This window comes from Tripterygium wilfordii, chromosome 5 (genome assembly GCF_013401445.1).
Source record: "Tripterygium wilfordii isolate XIE 37 chromosome 5, ASM1340144v1, whole genome shotgun sequence".
Taxonomy (NCBI): domain Eukaryota; kingdom Viridiplantae; phylum Streptophyta; class Magnoliopsida; order Celastrales; family Celastraceae; genus Tripterygium; species Tripterygium wilfordii.
The window spans coordinates 3,510,329-3,526,919 of NC_052236.1; positions in this window are offsets into that span (position 1 = coordinate 3,510,329).

Below are 16,591 nucleotides of genomic sequence, written 5' to 3' on the forward strand. Positions count from 1 at the left end.
CAGCCTTTCCTTAATGATAAGTCCAAGTTAAACTAAAACACCAAAAGAAATAAAGGTTAGTGGACCATATTTAAATAAAAAGTTTATATGAGAAGCTCTGATGATGTAGGGAAAGATGGTCGCAACAATCTCATTTTGCGGGCTGAACAAAGCCTTGGCATTGATCATCCTAGTGCTATCCAGTTTTTTCTTCCTTGTTGTATCCAAGGTGCTTTCATCCTCAGTTTCCTTGTACTCATTCATCACATATTCACAATGTTCTAGAGACCTTCCGACATTGAGGTTGTTTGCATTTTTACCTTCCACGAAGTGTAGTCCTCACCACTAAGAATAGGTATGATAGAATTATAACTTGAGGATGTCATTTCTCCAACTTTTTCTATAATCCCAGTTCCCAGTGACCTCCTTCGATACCACTATTGGATAAAGAAACGAGAACTAAACTTCATAAACTGCAGAAACAAAAGTTAATTTCATTGAAATCCACTAGATTACTCGATCTAGGGATTTGAGTTCTTCTTACATAGATAACTGCTTCTTCGAGAAGCTGAATACATATTTAAATTGGGTTCGTTTGGGAGTGCTTTATATTTTGGTGCTGTCAGGAAAAAAATTGTGGTGTTGTGAGGTGAGTTGATGTGTAGTTTAGTGTTTGAATGTACAAAATTGTGGTGAGATGAGGTGAGATAATAAAATATTAAAAATTTTCAAATATAATTATAAGTTGTAATAAATATGTACATCATATAAATTAAGTCCAAATACATATGTATTATACATTAATATCAAATACAATTGGTTCATTTTATGTTGCCCTATACATCATATAACTTCGCTGTAATCATATCACGTAAAGTGATCATCTCTAAATCTTCATTTAAATGTGAAGGCTCCCAATGTCCATTGGAGTACCAAAATCGTCGTTATTTGCAATGACCACAGATTCGTTACCATATACTAGAAAATCTTCATCTTCAATAACGTGCATTCGAATGAAGTTGTGCAAGGTCATGCACGCAACAACAATCTTCACTTGAGTATGAAATTTATATGACGAAATCCGAGTTAGGATCAATCATTTCTTCTTTAATACACCGAAAGTACGCTCAATGACACTTCGTAGAAAAGAATAAGCATGGTTGAATGCTTCTCGGGGGCTTGAGGCTTGTGGATCATTTCGAAATACCTCTAGGTGGTATCTCTGCCCTTTTATAGGGCACAAGGTATCCCCTCTGATTTGGATACCTGGCATCGACCAAGTAGTACTTCCCTACATTAAATAAAATATGAGTTAGTGGTATAATAATTTATAGAGAACTAAATAAGAAAAAACACATTGAATTATTACAAATGCATAGCCTTAGCATCCCCCTTGTGTGTCAAATATACGATAGTTCTATTACCTATAACCCATGTAAATAAAACCAACGAACAAAGAAATACAAAATAAAAGGCACAATAACTCAAACCAACCAACAAAAAGAGAAACCCAAAACCCATATAAATCAAACATTGGTTTCAGCACGATGAAGTTTAATTAGAAGAGAACTGTCACACTCTCTAAATCAAAGGATAAAATACCTGCAGTGATTGCTCACGATGAAATCAATCACAGTAGAAGAAGGAAGAATCCAAATTGAGAGAAAACGAGCTGCGCCTGGAGAGAATTCTTGTGATTTAGGTTAAAATGGACAGACGGACAAGGGTGTAATAACCAGATAAAATTGAGGGCAATTGTGTCAAGAGAGTAATATATTTGACGCCAAAAGTGTCGTTCCGTGTTTTTTTTTAAATGAAAAGTTGTTTTGGAAAAATGTCGGTACAACACGAATTTGTAGGTTCAGTTGCAAAGTAACACTTTGCCAAACACGCGAGTTGGCAAACGGAGGGCTACTACTAGAGAAAACGTCATTTTTTGGGTCCATAACAGAGCCCCAAACGGGCCAAAATAACTAAAGATGAGACCAAAATACTCCTCAACATAAGGGTAAACCAGACAATCATAACCATAACTTAACATAGTAAGTCAACCAACACACAATCCATTTGACTTAATTTGAAGGAAAAAATGTAAGGGCAAATGCAATGGTGAACTGGTATTGGGCCAACAAAGATGTTGTCTTTTGCTGATGTGGCTGTATTGTAAAATGTGTTTTGCTTATGTGGCTGTATTGGGATAAGTGTTTTGCTGATGTGGATGTATTGATATTTGATGTTTTGGTGTAGTTTTGTTGTGGATAATATGGAGGAATGGAATGTTGTTGGGTTGGGTGGAAAGAGAAAGTGTGTGGGAAGAAAAAGTGTATAGAAATTTGTGTTTTGCTGATGTGGCTGTATTAGAATACGTGTTTGACTTGACTTTTTATGTAATAGAGGTGGGACCGGGCCAATAAAAATGTTGGCCCAGTAAGTTGTTTCTCATTGCATTTGCCCTACGACTCAAAAGTGACTAAAACCTACTTGTTTTGTGTGCATTATAATTAGTGTTAGAAAAATTTTATTTGCACACCACTAAAGTACTAAGTTTACCTCACTAAATCAACCTTATTAGTTTGCTTCAAAATTTTATAAGTTTACACCAAAAAATTAATGAATAGACCAAAATGACCTTTTATTTGTAAAATATTAGATTAGAAATTGTTAAGTTTGAAGGACCTAGGCCACACAAGAGGGGGTGAATTGTGTCCCCAAATTCCTATTAGGAATCCTCTTCAATAAAATCGTTACACAAAACACAGACAAACAAGATTTGGTCTCTAAATCCTTCGCCTCTTGAATTGCCGTGACTTTGTCTTTCCAAGTCTTTGGCAAGCTCCTTAGCACCTTTTGCACCTTATCTGCATTTGAATAAGACTTTCCAAGACTTTGCAAATCATTACATATAGAGGTTAGTCATGAAAACATTTCAGCAATAGATTCACCTTGTTTCATCTTAAACAATTCAAATTCATGCACAAGCATATTAATTTTCGTATCTTTAACTTGACTAGTTCCTTCGTGTTTAAGCTCTAACATATTCCATATCTCCCTAGCATTTTCACATGTAGATATATGATCAAATTCAGCCCTAATTAACGCACAATGCAATATGTTGATTGCCTTATCATTTAAGCTAATCATCTTCTTATCATCAGACGTCCATTCACTCTTTTCTTTATCCACACTCGTTTCGCCTATCTTCTTCTTAGGAATATAAGGACCATTTTCAATGACATCCCATAAATCTAAATTAATTGATCTCATAAAAATTCTCATCCTAGTTTTCCAAAATCCGTAATCCTTTCCATTGAAAAATGGAGGTCTATTCATCGAAAGACCCTCAGCCTCACCGTAGGACGATGTGTAGGCCATTTAAGCTAGTAGGGTGTTAATCCTAATGTCTAGCTAGTCCAAGCTCCGATACCAATTGAAGGACCTAGGCCACACAAGAGGGGGGTGAATTGTGTCCCCAAATTCCTATTAGGAATCCTCTTCAATAAAATCGTTACACAAAACACAGACAAACAAGATTTGGTCTCTAAAAATCCTAATCAGATTCAAACTAGTACTAATATAAGTTTATCTCACATAGAATCACGGAGGTCAAATAGAAGCAAGTATATAAGATATAAAATCATATTAAAGCAATAAAACAAAACTATAAAAGAGTAGAGTTGAGAGAGATGCAAACAGTGATTTATAGTGGTTCGGAGACTTCACCAAGTCCTCCTACTCCACTCCCTAAGCACCCTTGCTTAGGAGTTCAATCCACTACGTAAATGGTGATTTTTCGGAGTTCACCACCGAAACTCAGAGGTTTTCACAAGTTCACCCTCCTAACTTTTACACACGTGGTTTTACAGGCAAACCACAAAACTCTCACAATCCTTACAAGGATGGTATACCCAATTAAAGGCTTTTACAAGTGTTTGGCTCAGGTTCTCTCTCAGTGTTTACAGTAGCAAACTAGGAGAACAAGGATGATAGCTCACGAGTAGGATATGTGAATGAAGTGTATAGGAGCTTTAAAGAAGAACAATCAAATACAAGTATGTGATACTCTTTGGTAGAAGAACTTAGAATAAGCTTGCTTGCACTTGGAGAGATTGAGAATAGAAAATCGGTTCAAGAGAATAGCATAAGTTCTTCGAATCTTCCACTTACTGAATATGTTGCATATATAGGTGTGCCACATAAGGTTTGAAAGCCCTCAAAAGTCTCCTCACGATTTCAACAACTTTTTCCTCTTGAATTTCACCAATCAAGCTTTGTAATATTGTCTCCATAAATTCAGCAATTTCATCCCACATTTGATGGATCGTACTTAACACAAGAGGGGGGGTGAATTGTGTCCCCAAATTCCGATAGGAATCTCTTTTTATAATTTAAAAAGAAATCAATGTCAATTAACAATTAGCACACAAATTTGAACTCTAATGATTATCCTAATCAACATTCATTTCAATGCAAGATGTGATACAATATGGTGAATGATCAATTATCAAATAATCAAGGAATTGCAAAAACAGTTTTTTTTAAACAACACACTGCGCACAGATTTTACAACTCAAATTTCACCTAGCAAATCAAGTCAGAATTCAATGAAATTTGGTATGCAGTATCACAACACCCTAATGAATACTATATCAAAAAATTCATATTAAAATTCAAAGTTTAGCTATGTGAACAGTGCACGGACAGACTAGTGGTTCAAAAAATTCTGCAATCAAAACACTTAATCAATCAACAAGCAAGCAATGCAATCAAGAAAGTCCACACAGCAATTTATAGTAGTTCGGAGACTCTTCTCCTACATCTACTACCTAGGTTCACCAACCCAGGATTTTCCAACCTCCACTAAGGATGTGGTTTTCTCAAGAGCTCCACAAAACTCACAAGGGTTTTTAGGTCACCCTCAAAACTGAAGATTTCAAGATAATCTTCAAACTTTACAACCAAGGGTTTCAAGCACTCCCTTAAACTCAACCTCAACAAGGTTTTTGCCCAATGAAGGGACTTTTACAAGTGTTCGGTATAAATGGTTCACTCAAGGTTTGCACTAAGCAAATGGGGTTGAGGAACACTCAAGAATCACAATATCACCTCACGGGTTGGATAGAAAATGAAGAATAATGAGGATTTTCGAATCTGAAAATATGAAGCCAAATGAGAAGCACTCCCTCTTTGCAAAAGCAAAATAGTGAGGAAGCCTTTAGAGTGGCTTGGGTAGAAGCTTGGATTCAATGGCACAAACTAGCTTGAAAGTTTTGAGAGTAAGAATTTCTTCAATGTAATTTTGGCTTCTCCAAGTTGGAATGAGGAAGAACCCCTCTTTATAATTTACCAAGCTCTTGTGATTTCCACCATTGGATCTTTTTCTATCTTCAAATCTCGACCTTCAATTACATGTGCAAATCTTGGCCATTGAATGAATAGATCATTAAATCTCAACCTTGCAATATGTAGCCGTTGCACTTGCATGATTTTCTAAGTCTAGCTTTCCAAGATTTGAGTTGTCATGTGCACTTGCAGCCATCTTTGACAATTTGATCAAACTTGCACCAAATCTTGACCTTGGTATCTCCAACAATTTTGTCATCTTTGACCATTTGATCAAACTTACATCAAATCTTGGCCTTGGTATCTCCAACGATTTCCTACAAAATGTGTAGCAACTTGCAGCCATCTTTGACTCCAAAAATCAAGTAAGATCTTCTTTTAAGTCAAAAATTGCAAGCAAGAATATGGTCTTATGCACAACCATTGGATTCACCTTTTAAATGGTCATCTTAACCCTTCAAGTCTTGTTGTAATCTGATCCATTCATAATTCAAAACAATTCAATCTCGGCCATAGATTAGTGTACCGTTGGAGCTTGTAGTCTTCAAGAATATCTTCATAATCTAAGTCTTGTCTAGTTGCAAAATATACTTTCTCATCTCTTACAAATTTCAACCATTGCATTTTTCCTTTAGCTTCATCAATTTTCTTCTCACAAAAATCTTATCATTGACCTCAATAAAGGAAGCATGTGCAAGATCTTGTTTGATGAAGATAAGAGATCCTTCACATGACCAAACATGTCCCTCCAATATTGACTTCAAACTCTGAATTTGGCAGCACCAATATATCCATATTATACAGCCCTAAGGCTAATTCCAAACATCAATCAAAATGCCTTAGTGGAAGGTTGATGAACATAGGTTTTTCTTGGTTTTCTAGAGATCCAAGCTCATACTTGAAAACCGGACTTCAATTCACTTGAGCAAACTGAATTCTGAGTGATATAACATCCTCATGATGATTAACCTACAAAGAAATAGGAGGTAGAACTTCCCAATTGCATGTAAGCTCAAAGAGCTTCATATAGAGCGCATAGGTTAATTACATTAGAAAAACAACCCAGAAAATTCGTATTACTTCATGATAAATCATTTTATATATATTAGAATGTCCACATAAAATTTCATAACAATCGGAAATCGTTTGGTCACTCAACCAAGCAAATAAGTCACTAATAGTGAAACCGATAAATTCTAAGTGTAAATTCAATGTTATTTTGCAAACTCAGTGTAAATGACATTTTCTCTTGAACTTTACTAAGTCAAATATGTTCATAGTGATGAAACTAAGATGCACACGAAATTTCATTTAAATCGGAGTTCATTTGGTTCACCACGTTCACAAAGAACACATATGCACAAAATTAGGTAAAACCTAGTTTTGGCGGAATTTAAGCATATGACCAAATATATATGTGATGCACTTAATTTATCATGATTATAGTCCTAGAACATATATTAGACCTTTATGTGCATTGGTTCAAGTTTCAAGTCATTTGACCTAAGTTGGTTAAGATAAATTATGATCATTAGAAGATTAATGCCCTAACTTAGTCCATGTATGTTTGTTTTCAAAACTGAATTTCCAGCACTATCTCAAAAATATATAGATATCAAATTCACATAGAGATATGCATAAGCCTTCATTTAAGTGTATATGCACAATTAAGATATTAAACAATTAACCAAATAACCATTTAAGCATGTTTTCTAGCATTTTAGGATATGTTCAAGTCAAGCATGCTCACACACATTTTAGTATACAATCATACACAATCATCAAAAACACAATGTTGACTAGACACTAAGTCTTGGTCCAACAACATTTACCTCTTCATAGATTGGGAAACTTGACTCCATTTTAGTTCGCATAAGATGAAAAAAAAAATCAGCTTTGACTTTGATGTAGACTAGCTAGGGATTTCTCTTTCATGAATATGGAAAGTATCTTCAGATTGCCTTGAATTTAATCTTCATGAAATAGGAAATAAAATCATCTCCTTTTGACTTGATATGATCGGCTGAATTCAAATCCCTTTCTTTAGTTAATTGGCTTCTCTTTGATAGATATGGAATGTAGCTTTAAACTTCCTCACTTGCCGTGTACTAATTTGTCTCAATGTAGAAAAGGAAAGTCTCACGATTTGATTCATTGCTTGGCTGGTCTTGACTTGCATCATCTTATTTGTTTCCTTCTTAGCCGACTTCATTCTTGCATCATATGGGAAGATCTCCTTTAAATGCTTCAGTGATTTATGCTTTCTTGAATATTTGACTGAGCTCTCATGAATTACTCTTCGAAATAGCTTCCTTGATTTCAGATTTTAAGTATGGAAAGTGGAACTTTCACGTAATCACAAAATATTCTCCACGTCAAGTACGCATAAGGATGGATATTGAATTTTCTTCATATGCTTGGTTCACATACCTTGAACAATAATTCAAACGTGCCATGTCATCTACACAAATATAGCATGCTTCGCCACCTCACTTGCCACTATGGCATTTTCCAAATTTACTCCAATTTGCATCTAGTGGATTGCCAAGGGTACTTAGGAATTTCTTAGCAAGCCCTAGGTCTTCCAAGACCATTCTTGGACTGCCGGATAGCTCACGTATTCATTGGAGTATTTAGACTTAACCTGAAATATTCTCAAAAATGCTTGTAAGCTCGTTTGAGCTTCATGCTTGAAACATAGGTTAGTTATGATCAAATAATTAAACTTCTAGCATATATAGCATTATAAGCATAAGCAATTCGCAGATAAATCATTTAGTTAAGATATAATCATAGTTCACGCTCAAGATCACGTATTCAACAAGTATTTTGGTGAACCATCAAAACATGTTTTTTCACATTTTAAAACATATTCAAGTCGATTATGCTCACACACATTTTGACACACAATCATCAAAAACACAATGTTGACCTAGACAATAAGTCTTGGTCCAACAAAGTTTACCCAGGTATCTTCGACCGGGTATATTAGATTTACTTGCCGATTCCATTGATGCAGCCATCTTCGACTAGGTATAGTCACTGAAACTTCAACTTTGCTCTCTCTATATTACCTATATACACAAATCAAACAAATTGACCTCCCCGACCATTTTGAATCCCTCATATTTTTCCCACAACTTTCATATAGAATGCCGGATATGATTAACCTGTATAAAACTGGATTACAACCCCAATTCCTTCTTGCAATCCCAATATAAATGTCTACATAGCTCTTTCCCTCGTTTTATTCAAATTTCAAGTCTATCTTGATGATCGAATTAGATTGCAAATTGTAAGAGAATTAAGGAGAATTGGAATGAATAGGGGTCTTGATTCAACCTTACTTGGGCAAATCTTTATTTATGAACTTTTCCACTGTTTATGTATATATCAGATTCCATAAAACAGATACATATGCTTGTATGGATTGGAAGACATAGAATGGTTTCACAAATTCACAAGAATCGCACAAGCGCTGGCTCGTGAAGCCTGAGTCCCACTGGAGATGTTGTACATGGGGAAGAGCAACTCGAGAGAAAAAGTTTGAAGAAACAACTTTATCATTCTAGCAGAGAAGCTGAGCCATGTATTGCAAGATACACTGGTCTAGTTCTTCTAGGCTAGGATTGGGAGCATGTGACACTCAAAGGTTCAACACGGAAAGAGTGTAGAGAACGATAAGATAATGCAGGAGATCAAGATCAAGGGCGGATGCACCTTGACACTAAGGGAGACAATTGCCCTCCATAGTTTTTTGAAAAATGCCCTTATAGTATCAAGATTTTCTACTTTGCCCCCTTGGGTTTTTTGAAAAATACCCTTGTAGTACTAAGATTTTCTACTTTGCCCCCTTATTTTTAAAAACTATCCTATAAGCTATCCATTTTTAATCTTGCCCCCTTCAAAAAAATACCTTTCCAAATCTATTCAATTAAACTTTCTTTTTATTCCAAAGTCATTAAACTTATCTTTAAAACTATAAGGCCAAAATCAAAATCTATTTTGACCTCTTTGCGAAATATCCAAAGTATGAAAGTTTAGACCCACTCAATTTGGTTCCCTTAAAACTACAACGTCAAAGCTTAACCCTACTTTTTTCTCTCTACAAAGTACACAATCAGACAAATTATATCACAGTTGGAAATTATTTTATCAAGAAAGTCAAATAACTATTATATGATTGAGAGATTGATTCGTTTAGTGTTAAACTCTTCATATTTCCACGACGATTATAGAACAAGCATTTTTAACTATGTTTTTTCTATAAATAGTCCCCAAAAAAATTCGGTGGCGCTACCCCCAAACCCCTGCAAGATTTTTTGCCCCCCTTTGTCTAAAATATTGGCTCCACCCATGATCACGATGATGCTTAGCTTCAATGAACGACCAAAATCGTCATGGGTTAAAGAAGAAATCGCGCAAGGTGAAATATTACATTTCATATCAATTAACTACCTCTAATGTTAAGTTTTAAAACCTTACACTTTAGATTGATGATTTTCTTTCATTCGTTTGCAGAAAGAAGAAAAGGATGAAGAGTTTGTTCTCAATGTTTCATAAAAGTTAGGTGACTATAAAAATTTCTGCTCTGTTGCCTTGTAATAATGGCACAATAATGAATCTTTTTATCATTCCTTCTGAAATTTCTGTTAATATCAATGAAGCTGATATGATTATTACAACGCTTTTTGTTTGTTTCCAGGCTATAAATATGTTGAAATGTAGACTAATTGTAAAGAAAAAAAATTTCTTCGTAGTGCAGCTCATGAAGAACAATGTTCATCTCATTCATCTATTAACACATTCTATCCATTTAAACCCTGATGATTAATTCCATGTATCACAATGGAACTTTTACTTTATTGTCTAAGGTCTGTAGCTCTAACATTAATATTATTCTGCAGTTTATCAGGCACATACCCTCTTTTTTTTCCTTTTTTTTGCTACTTATTTGATATGTGTTTCTAATATATATAATTGAATATTTGATGATCAATTCCATGTACTTCTGTTTTTGGTTACAGATTGTTATGACCCTTTGGATCATAATGGAAACATCACTATCACTTCAGAAGTTCAGGGAATGAACTTAGACTCAATAAGGGAATTCTCAATAGTTTTGGAGTTTAATTATGAATTTAATATAATGTTGACTACTATTATTTTAGAATTTAATTATGGATTAATGTTGATTGTTATTCTAGGCTTTTTTATTATTATTAATGATCAAGCGTTCAAACAAGCCGGGCTCAACAAGCCAAGCCCGAGCTCGACTTTTTGGAGCCCTATAGGGCTCGGGCCAAGCCTAGGGACTGTCAAAGCCCGGCTCGGCCCGGCTCATTTTCATCCCTAATCACAGGTGCTTTGCCATCACAATTGGGTCTTACAAACATGGCGTGTGTAGATTTTCTTTGGACAATTCTAGTGTAGACTCAATACTTTCTAATTCAATATATAAATATAAATTTACTTTCTGTTTTTATTTTAAGGGTTAATATGTCATTTTAAACAAGGATATTCATGTAAAATATAAAAATTTTAAAAATGGTGTAAGTTTAGTATTTTATTGGTGTGGAAATAAAATTTCTCTTAGTATTATTCCAAAAACCTAATCAAAGGGAAGATAATATTCAGAATATCAAATCAGAATTTGACAGATCATCATATCCTTGAAAGGTCCAATCATGCTACGCTAGCTAGCTATATGCTTAATGCATGCGAGTGCAACGTTGTTTTCGGGAAGAATCTAAGCTCTGTAAACAAAGGTCGACCTTTCTTATCTAATCGAAAGGCTAATTCGTGATAGACGAGTGAAATGGTGAAGTTACAGAGGAAATGGTGAAGAAAGGAGTCCTCATGTCAATCATATTCTCTGATGACGTCTGAAACAGGTCTACCCTATTAGACGGATCAGCCAAGTCAGACTGAGCAGGAATAACTGATCTCTCCTTCTTTGGTACGTAGTCTCTTCCTTCTTCCCTGCATAAGAAGCGAACGTAAGCTTCGGTAGGGCCCCGAGGATATACTCGGGGGACCTCTCCGGCGCTCAAGTCAGTACAGTACTAAACTTGGAAGGATGGCTCGTTGCTTCGAGCGCTGCCTCTTGCTCAGTAAGTATTTGAGAGTGCAGGAGTTAGATGATCTACCTGAGGGCAGAGGTTCCCCTTTTATATGAGTTTGAAGTGTTTGAGTTGTAGTAGGAGTCAGACTCTCTCTCATTGGTTTTTCAGAGGGTTTCTCGGATGGTAAATTCCATCTGTATCCCTCTCTAAAGGGGAGTAGGACTCTTCTGTAGCTGAACCTTGTTTACCGAAGTAGCCTCTTCTGTTGTGCACTAAGATGGGCACTTCGGTTGATAACCGAAGTACACCCTTCGGCTCTCCTTCATCCAGGGCCTTGCTGGCATTCTTTCCACCACGTGGCCTTCTCCTATTATGAGGGTTATTTTAGGAATATCAGTTGCCCCCTACACTTGTACCGAGGCATCTTAATGATGAACTGGGTATAAGTGTAATAATGCTTATGCGTTGGTTCATCTTTGCAGATGAGATCGAAGGATATGAAGCGTCACAAACTTTTGTCCATTAGATCGGATCCTTTACCTTGTATAAATACAAGATTTGTTGTTCTCTTCGACTTTTACTCGTCCTTTTCACTGCTTCAAGAGTCCTCCATCTGACCGATCAACCGAAGCATTTCTCCATTCGACCGAACATACTTTTTTCCAGTCCCTTCAATTTTCATCAGGTCAGTCCCTTCTTCCTTTTCATTTTAAAGTGATGTCTTTAAGTTCCACTTCCACCTCGTCCTCCTCTTCAGGGGCTACATCTTCTTCTTCCACTTCGAGTGAGCGGACTGCATCCGATTCTGAGGTGAACATTATTGATTCACCTCAGACTAGTCTTACTGAGGCTTCGATACTTCAGTCGACTCACCCAGAAATTGTTGCTTCAAACGAGATTCCTCTCAATCAACAGGAGGGGGGAGACGAGGTTGATTCTGAACCAACCTGTCTATCTGGTTCGGGATTAGATGATCATGGGGTGTCCAATATTAGGAAAGAGTACGGTATCCCCTGGCCATGCCGTTGTATCTTTCCAGACGAACACCCCCTTCATCCAAAGAAAGGGGAGTTCGCCGTCTCTTTACACTCTTTGAAATACGTTGCTAGGATTCCGTACCCCCTGCGTTGACCAGCTTCTTCCGTCTCTTCAGTATTTGTCCAACCCTTCTGACCCCGAACTCTTGGTTCTTCCTTAATACCATTATCAACCTTTGTGCTAAGTATAAGGTACCCTTCAATTCTTTTATCATTCAACACGTCCTTAGACTAAGTCGGCATGGTAGGGAGGCCGGGCTATACTACTTCCAGTTTCGGCCTCCAATTGAAGCCCCTCACTACCAAGCTTCCATTAAGGATTGGAAGAAGGGTTACTTCTTCGTGAAGGCCCCCCTTCATCCTGGAGAGAACCTTCCTTTCCGAACAACCTTCGGTATTCCTCACGTTCTTCAGTTCAATAATCCTCTTGATCTCAGGCTTGAGACTGATAGAGAGATGCTAGATTGATTGAAGTCTTACCTTCCTCCCAATCCTTCGGTCCCTCTATCATTCAGCAGAATTGATTCGGCTTATGCCTATTCTTTGGTTATTCTCCAGAGAGGTGTGCTACAGTTAGCCTTTTCAGACTTACGAAAATCCACTTGTATATATTGCTTCTTTACTAATAGTTTCGGTTATCCTTTTTGCAGATATGGCGAGCATGGAGGATTACGTCAATATGTTCAATGCCAGGGCTTCCAAGGGCAAGAAGCATGGCATTGGTAAAGGAAACAGAAGGAAGCCGAACCCGAAGCGTTCAAGGAAGAACACTACGGGAGAGACTTCGGCTGCGGCCACCGTGCTTAACGCCCCCACTATCGTCCGTTCGTCGGTCAGGGTAACACAACTAGGCTCAAACCCTTCCCGAACCCCAGAGTTCGCCAACATCCCTGTTCCAGTGACCCAACCACCCCGAAGGATGGATATTGAAGACCTCACCATTCATACACCGAACTGGGATGTTCTGGTGAGTGACTCAGCCAATAACCCGACCATTGCGGGTAGGATGGGTGCGAAGGCACCAACTCCCGTTGACTTTAGCAAATACGAAGCACTTGCTCTATCAGACAAAGTGTCAGAGCTGAACGTTGCTGCTATGAAGGTATAATAATTTAATTTAGCTCCGGTTCTGATTTTTTAACTTGCGCTATTTTTTCAAATGAAATTGGTCCCGAAGTACTGAAGTCAATCTTCATGTCTGTGTAGGTTGTTTTTGTTCTTGCCACGTTGCCTGGAGGCATTACAAACATGGCTCACAAAGAAACAGCGGCAATTGAGAGGGCTGAAGCGGCTACCTTGGCTAAAGCGAAGGCTGAAGCTGAGCTAGAGACTTTTCGGGCCGAACTAACTGAGAGGACCGAAGCTCTGAATGCTGCCAATGCCAGGGAGTTGAAGTACCGTAAAGACAAATCGAGGCTAGAAGCTGAGGTAACTAGGCTTTCACAAGCCGCTGAAGCTGAACGAGTGAAGGCGATTGGCGAAGGCAAGGTACTGGGGGTTCAGGAATTTAAAGCTTCAGAGGAGTTCAAATTGACTCTTCGTCAAGAAGGGTACTTCGGTGGTCGAGGTGCCTTTAAGATGGCCAGGAAGGCTCTAATTGAGGCTGGGCAGGATCCAAGTGTTCTTGACAAGCTTTGTCCAGTTTTGGTTGGAAAGGACGGACTGGAGGAGTCCAAAGAGGAAATATATGCTGAACTTGCTAGGGCTGAGGATGAAGTTCGTCGCCAGGCTGAAGATGAGGAGAATTCTGAAGAAGATTTCGAGGATGTGGATGAACATCCTTCCACTGTTGATCTTACCGTAGTCACTTCAGATGAAGATCACCCTCATGTCATCCCTACCGAGGGTGATTCTCCCATTCAATCAGCCGAGCTTGGCGAGGTCCATCCCTTTACTCCAGAGGGTATTCCTCCTCCAAATCCTCCTGAACCTATCCTGCCAGAAGCTACCCTACATGAGCCTGCAGAGACCGAGCTGCCCCCCTCAATGGAAGACACTTAACTTTCAAAAAAAAAAATATATATATATATATATTTTCATGTATGAACGATTTAGTACGATTTTGTAATAATATTTCTCTTTTTAGTTCTTTGCATTCTGACTTGTAAAAATTTTTGGGAATATTCAAAGAGTATTTTATTGCCTAACGTTACTCCTTTGACTGAAGTAGCTTCTGTTGATGAAGCACCTTACACGACCGAAGGGTACTTCGGGCATGAGGTACTTTTTGTAGCCGAAGGGTTGGCTCGGATGAAGTCCACTTCAAGACTTAAGCATACCATTTAAAAATTCTCCCAAGTTTTCGGGTCGAGGTGCCCTTGTTGAACCGAAGGGTCTAAGAGGACCGAAGGGTGTATTTTTGGGACCTAGAAATTTTTCTAAGTTTTTGGGCTGAAGTAGCCTTGTTGGACCGAAGGGTCTATTTTTAGGACTTAGAAATTTTTTCTAAGTTCTTGGGCCGAAGTAGCCTGGTTGGACCGAAGAGTCTATTTTTGGGACTTAGAAATTTTTCTAAGTTTTTGGGCTGAAGTAGCCTTGTTGGACCGAAGGGTCTATTTTTGGGACTTAGAAATTTTTTCTAAGTTCTTGGGCCGAAGTAGCCTGGTTGGACCGAAGGGTCTATTTTTAGGACTTAGAAATTTTTCTAAGTTTTTGGGCGGAAGTAGCCTTGTTGGGCCGAAGGGTCTATTTTTAGGACTTAGAAATTTTTCTGAGTTTTTGGGCTGGAGTAGCCTTGTTAGACCAAAGGGTCTATTTTTAGGACTTAGAAATTTTTTCTAAGTTTTTGGGTCAGAGGGGCCTCGTTGGACCGAAGGGTCTATTGTGAAGATTTATATGAGACCTTCTAAACTGTTGTTTTATTAAGATAAAATAATAACAACTCTATAAAAAATTATTGTTTAACTAAATAAAATATCTACGTAAGTTATCAGCATTCCAAGGACGCATCTTCTTCCCAGGGTTTTCTGGGTCTTCAATCCTGTAAGTTCCCTCCTTGAATGCTTTAATTACTTTGAAAGGTCCATCCCACGTCTCCCCTAGCTTTCCGGGGTGCTTTCCTGCGGCCTCGTTCTTTCTTAAGACAAGATCCCCTGGGTGGAACTTTCTCTCTTTGACCTTTCGGTTGTAATACCGGGCAGTCCTCTGCTTATACGCAGCAGTTCTGATTCGAGCCTCTTCTCTAACTTCCTCCACCAAGTCTAAATTATTCAGAAGTGCTTCATTATTTTCCTGGATATTGAAGTTAATGATCCTTGTAGTTGGGATTCCAATTTCTACAGGTATCACGGCTTCGGAGCCAAATGCCAGGGAGAAGGGTGTTTCTCCTGTAGAAGTCAGTGTTGTTGTTCGGTAGGACCATAGCACACTAGGTAGTTCTTCAACCCATCTTCCTTTTGCACTATCTAGTCTTGTCTTCAAGCTTTGGAAGATCACTCGGTTTGTCACTTCGGCTTGCCCATTAGCTTGTGGGTGGCTAACTGAAGTGACTCTGAGATCAACCCCCAAGTCTTCACATAGCTTCTTCATCTTTCCTCCGACAAATTGTCTGTCGTTATCAACAATAAGGGCTCTTGGTATCCCATATCTACAGACAATGGTTCTCCAGATGAAGTCTATTACCTTATTCTCAGAAATAGTTGCAAGTGGCTCCACTTCTACCCACTTAGTGAAGTAGTCCACGGCTACTATTAGATATGTCCTTTGACCCAATGCTGGTGTTATTGGACCAAGAAGATCCATACCCCACTGAGCAAATGGACAAGGACTCTGAACAGGCACCATCTGACTAGGAGGAAGGTAGGGTATGTTAGAATGCCTTTGACACTTATCACATTTTTGAACAAGTTTTTTGGCATCTGATACCATCGTAGGCCAGCAGTATCCACAACGTAGCACTTGATAGCTCAGTGTTCTTCCTCCTATATGACTTCCACAAATTCCTTCATACACTTCCCTTAGAGCATAATAAGCTTCTCTAGGTGCCAAACATCGCAGGTATGGAAGTGTGAAGGACCTTCTGTATAACTCTCCGTCAATCAAAGTATATCTTGCTACCCTTTTCCGCAGACTCTTCGCTTCATTCCTATCTTTAGGAAGTTTCCCTTCAAGTAGGAATTCTCTGATCGGGTCCTTCCAGCTTGGTTCAGCTTCAACCGGAGCAACTTCTAG